This window comes from Lynx rufus, unplaced genomic scaffold (genome assembly GCF_022079265.1).
Source record: "Lynx rufus isolate CCGP_SWC_20201006 ecotype Redwood Valley unplaced genomic scaffold, mLynRuf1.p SCAF_12, whole genome shotgun sequence".
Taxonomy (NCBI): domain Eukaryota; kingdom Metazoa; phylum Chordata; class Mammalia; order Carnivora; family Felidae; genus Lynx; species Lynx rufus.
The window spans coordinates 19,038,625-19,045,000 of NW_025814826.1; positions in this window are offsets into that span (position 1 = coordinate 19,038,625).

Below are 6,376 nucleotides of genomic sequence, written 5' to 3' on the forward strand. Positions count from 1 at the left end.
TTCTGTTCCTTTATCTGTAAAAAGGGGATGATGATGGCATGGTTATGTGGATTAAAGGCAATAATGTATATAATGTGTTTCTGATAAAGCCAAGAAGAGGCAGGAAGGACTCAGTGAGTGTGGCCTGCCTCCTTTGACAACTGCTGTGCTCACCTCTCAGGAGATGACAGGGCTACTCCTGTAAGTCTCTGGGATAGTTAATTCACAACTAATTTGTATGATATTCTCAGGTGTCTAGACACAAATAAAAATATAAGAAACCAGGGGTACCTGGCTGGCTCAGTAGGTAGAGCATGGGACTCTTGATCTTGGGGTTGTGAGTTTGAGCCCCATGCTGCGGTAGAATTTAGTTTAAAAAATAAGATAAATTTTTAAAATAATAAATAAAATATATGAAACTAGATAGTACTTAGGTAAAATTTATATTCTGTAACTGTCATCTGCCATCATCAAGGACCCATAATGGGTTAAGTAAGTTGTTAGCCAACAGCACTTAGATTGCTTGGAGAATAATCCTGTGGCATGGTAAATTGAACTCTTGCAATTGGTTATATAAAGAAAATAAAAATGGAAAAGTTTGTGAGTTGGCATGTTTTCTAAAACCATGTGGAGTGAGGGAGGGAGACAATTCTCTATATGCCACACTTGCCCTCACACTGCAACTTTTGTAGAGTTGCTGATGTATCTATATATCTAACTTGTTTTTTAATCTGTTGCTGTAACAAATTACCACAAATTTAGAGACTTAAAACCACATTTTTATCCCTCTAGGTTTGAAGTCTGACATCAGTGTCACTGAGCTAAAATTAACGTGTCAGCAGGGCTGCACCCTTTTGCAGGCTCTATGAGTGAATCCATTTTCTTGCCTTTTCCAGCTTCTAGAGACCACCCACATTCCATGGCTTGAGGCCCCCTTTTCCACCTTCAAAGCCAGCAATGTTGTATCTCTCCAACCATCCTTCCATAGTCCCATCTTTTTCTCTAACTCTTCTTTTGCCTTCTTCTTCTTCCACTTTTGAGGACGCTTGTGATCACCTTGGACCCACTCAGAAAATCCAGGATATTCTTCCTATCTTAAGGTCAGCTGATTAGCAATCTTTATTTCATATAACCTTTTTTAAAATTAATTTTTTAAATTGAGATATAATTAACATATGACATTAGTTTCAAGTGTACAGCATCATTATTCGATAGACTGCTAAATAATCACTCCAAGTCTAGTTGACATCCATCACCACACATAGTTACGTTTTTCTTGTTATGATAAATTTTAAGATCTACTCTCTTAGCAGCTTTCAAATATACAATACAACATTATTAATTGTAGTCACCATGCTGTACATTACATCTTATGACTTATTTATTTTATAAATGGAAGCTTGTAGCTTGTGACCACTTTCACTCATTTCATCTACCCTCTCCCCAATCCCTGATGCTGTCAACCACGAACCTGTTCTCTGTATCTGAGTTCATTTTTGTTTTGTTTGTTTTAGATTCCATATATAAGTAAGATCATATAGTATTTGTCTTTTCCTGTCTGACTTAATTCACTTGCAATAATTGCCTCAAAGTCCATGCATATTGTCCATGCAAACTTAATTCTTTGCCATGTCATGTAACATATTTACAGGTTCCAGGGACTAGGATGTGATGTCTTTGGGATGCCATCATTCTGCCTACCATAATGAGTAGGTACATTACTATAAGTTTATCTCACTTAATCTTCACAACCACCTTGTGAAGTAGGAACTACATTTGCGAGTAAGAAAACTGAGGCTGAGGAGTTAGGAAATGTGCCTGGGTCCAGAGCTAGCAAGCAGAAGTAAGATTCAAATCCAGAGCTGTTTTCCTCTGAAGCCATGTGCCTAATCACTACACTATTCTGAAATTTGTTCAAATGGTGTTTTTCTTTCTATTTTCTATGAGAATGATTATTATAGTGAAAATTGGATTTTGGGGAGGTTAGTGGGATAGCCCAAGGAGTACATATGTATCAGTTAAAATTCAAATACAGATTGTCTCTTTATTGCCTTAATGTGCTTATATTTTTCTAAATTGAATTTTATGTTATCACAGACTTCTGCAACTAAGTCTGACTTTCCACACTATGCCCCAGATTGTTAACACCACTTGCTTTTAAAAAGTCAAACAGATACAGGTTCCTCCAAGGCTGTGAACTTTGACTTTGCAGAGTTTAAAAGTAAATAAGACCCCAGGTAGTTATGTGATCCAGTTTCTTGCCTTCAGTACCTCACAGCGCTGTTTTTTGGTTTGGTTTGGGTTATTTTTATTTTATTTTTATTATTTTGCTATTTGGGGAAATGTTATGAGATTCCATTGTAGGAGTTTAATTTCTATGCTCTTAGCTTCTAGCAGTTTTTTCTTCTACCTGTTTTTCATTTTTTCATGATTGTTCTCCAATGGAAATAACTAGCAATTAAAAGCAATTTATCCCAGTCATGAGTGGAAATTATAAGTAACGAGATAAACTTTTAAAGCCAAATAGCACGATTGTAAAACTTTCAAACAGTATGGTATCAGGCTTGAAGAAATACACCAGGCAGAAGTGGTGAGATAGTTAAAAAGGCAAGGTACTGAGGAATATTCAATAGCAAACAGCATAAGGAAAAATTAATGTGCTTTTCTCATTTTCTATCAAGGATATAAAATCCCCTTGAAAGCACAATGCATGTTGTACCTTGAACCGCTGTATTAACACAGTGCTTTGAAGAGGAAATGTTTGTTGAATCAGTGGTATTTATATTTCAGAAAAGCACCTTGCAGATATCTAAAAGAGAAAATAAGTCAGAAATGGTTTATTTAAACTACATGAGGGGCATCTGGGTAGCTCAGTCAGTTAAGCATCCGACTCTTGCTTTCTGCTCAGGTCCTGATCTCACAGTTCGTGGAATCGAGCCCTGCATTGGGCTCTGTTCTGATCAGCAGCATGGAGCCTGCTTGGGATTCTCTCTCTCTCCCTCTCTCTGCCCTTCCCCCACTTATGCGTGCACGCTCTCTCTCTCTCTCTCTCAAAACAAATTACTTAATTAAAAAAAATTAAACTACATGAGGGGTGCCTGGGTGGCTCAGTCGGTTAAGCATCTTACTCTTGATTTGGGCTCAGGTCATGATTTCATGGTTCATGAGTTCAAGCCCCACATTAGTGGGGCTGTGCTGACAAAGCAGAGCCTGCTTGGGATTCTCTCTCTCTCTCTCTGCCCCTCCCCACAATAAATAAATAAACATTAAAAAAAATAATAAACTACATGAAAACTAAGTGGGTGTTCAAATGACCAGTTTCAAATTCAAATCCTGGCCCCACAGGAAATCATTATCTATGCCAAGGGCTGGGAGAAGAGGTAGGGGAGGGAGCTGAGAAATAAGTGATTCTGTGAAGATTAGTTGTTGGAACAGTTCTTTATTATATGCTTCATAAATTATTTAAACTACTGTTTGTGGGTGAGAATTATATTTTTAATTTCTACCTCTCTGAGCATAGTACCGTACCTGGCACACACTAGGTACTCAACAAAAGCTACTGAATGTAGAAGAAAAAGAACAAAAGACATTAAATTCTTAGATGACACCAAACCAGCATGCACACACATATAATTTATGACCTCCTATACTAATATATTGTACACATTGTAAACCAGAAACCCGAAATTTAAACACATGAAATAATCAATATATTTTAAATTATTTAATGGTATTTTATTAGTAGTAGAAGAGCCTTTTTGCTTTCATTTGATGCTTTATTCCTTGGTAATTCATTACTTTTTAAAAATCTTGGTTTAACACCTTATGATATAGTGATTTGAAGATCAGGTACTAAGTTCAGCTTATTTTGATATTACATTTTAATAGCTGTCATAGCTGAAAAAGATACTTCAAAAAGCTATTTGGATTTAAATTGAAGAAATGCATTGTTGTTGGTTTCTACCTATTAAATTACTCATTTTCTTCTTCAGTCTTATCAACCAGTTCTGCAAAGGTTTTTGCTGAAGTCTTATTAGTACATTCTCATTTTCTCTGCTATCAATCAGCAGTTCTTGCAAACTAATTTAAAGGCATTGCATTTTAATTAGTTTGAGGCCCACTGAAATTACTTGAAAAATATTTAAAGAAATAAAAAATTATTTCCAAAATTTTTAATTATGCATATGAGTTTTAAAAGGACACACACACACACACACACACACACACACACACATTTTTTTGCAACAAAATTACACACTGATAGAAATATTTCTGAACGTAATTTTCAAACATTCTCTAAAGTGTTTCTTTCTAAACACATGTACACTTAAAGGAGAGGGTGGATGGAGTTAGTCTCTCAGGCAGTGTTAAAAGTTTGCCTTAAAAGGAAAATACCACTCACCACAAATGTAGGGAAATCTGGATCCCTTGTATTGTTGTCAGAGGAAAATGTATCATTCATCTTGATATTTATTTATTTAAGTAATAATAATAACCCGTGCTTATGTAGTGCTTATTTTGGTGGTAGATTTTCACATTTTTAGCTCATGTCATCCTCAGAACAACCCAGTACAGCAGATACAGTTATGCTCTCCAATTTACAGGTGGGGAAACTGAACCCCAGAGATGTTAAATAATTTGCCCAGGATTACATGGCTGGTCATGGCAGAACTATGGTCAGAACCAGGCAGTGTGTATGCAGGAACAATGCTTTTGACCCCAAGAAGTATCTTGGACACTTCAATAGAAGATATAGAGTTTCCACGATTACTCTCCATCTCAGTACAAAGTATTATATATATTCTATTGAAAGGATTTTTTTTTTTACAAAATTAACCACATCAATGACCTCCTATGCTACACAAAACTGCAATACACTGACGCTGGGTAAAGGAGAGCTTCCCTGCAAGGGGGAAGCCCACCCTTCTCAGGATACCTCACAGAGCACATGAATGACTGCCTGACAAAGGATTGTATGAGCAAGCCATTGTCAATATGTATGTTAAATAAGAAAGCTTATCCTCTTTGTGTTTAGATAAAATAGACATTGGGGTATGTTCTTTCTAATCTGTATTAGATTGTCTTGAGCACCCTTAGGACATGCACCCTCCACCTTAGATGTTTTTGTTTTAACAAATATAAAATTCAAAATCACCAAGGAAAAGTACAGTTTGGATAAAATAGGTACAGGGGAGTTTCATAGGATAATCAAAATGACTTCTTAAATATAATGCAAGAATACATAAATGGGCTAAATAAGCATTTAGAGTTCAGATTTTAAAATCTGATAATGAAGAAATGTAATTTTAAATGTGAGAATAATTTTAAGTTCCAATATAGGAGCGTGAATTGAAGAGCTGTGAGAGAATGCTCTCACTGTACTAAGGACTTACCTGATCTTTTATAGAGTTCCATGTCTCATACTGGGCATCTCATCTAAATAAGAACATGGAGTATTTGGAAAGAATTCATGAGAGTCATTTCACATTTAAAAAAAAAAAGAGGAGGGGAGGCTGGGTGGCTCAGTTGGTTGAGCATCTGACTTTGGCTCAGGTCATGATCTTGAGGTTGATGAGTTCAGGCCCCAAGTTGGGCTCTGTGCTGACAGCTCAGAGCCTGGAGCCTACCTTGGATTCTGTCTCCCTCTCTCTCTGCCCCTCCCCTGCTCTTGCTCTGTGTCTCTCAGTTTCAAAAATAAATAAACATTAAAAAAAAAAAGAGGTGAGGGAGGGGGGATGGGCTAAATGGGTAAGGGGCATTAGGGAATCTACTCCTGAAATCATTGTTGCACTATATGCTAATTAACTTGGTTGTAAATTAAAAAAAAAAAAAGTGAGAAAAAGTTAAAAGGACTGAGGTTGTTTATTCTAGAAAACCTAAAGAATTTAAGGGTTTCCCTGTATATGAAGCGTTATAATCCCTTAAAGTCTATTTAAGTCTTTGACACATTTGGTGAGCCAGACACAGACTCCTCAAAGAATCAGTTGTGGAAATAACAGCAACACACTTCTTTAAGCCAGGGGCTATTAAGCTTTTGCATTTGAAATGGGTTCAATCATTAATTGCACATAATTAACAGTAAATAACTGAGTCACCAAATGAATAGTGTTTAAGAAAAGCTATTATTTCCTACTGATAAGCAACTAAAATAATTGTTATCTTCAAAGTCCACCCAGTAGGTTTGAGCTCACAGGCCCAATATGATTCTGAGGAACATCGTAACTGCTGACACAACTTATGTAAGTTATTGCCAACTATTTACAGATGTAGTTTATGTATGTAACAGACTAACCAGAGATCAAAACAAAAAAAGGAAAGAAAGAAAAAGAAAAAAATGAGAAAGAAAAAAAGGGCGATTTGTATTTTGTTCTTGATACTTATAATAACTAGATTGGAA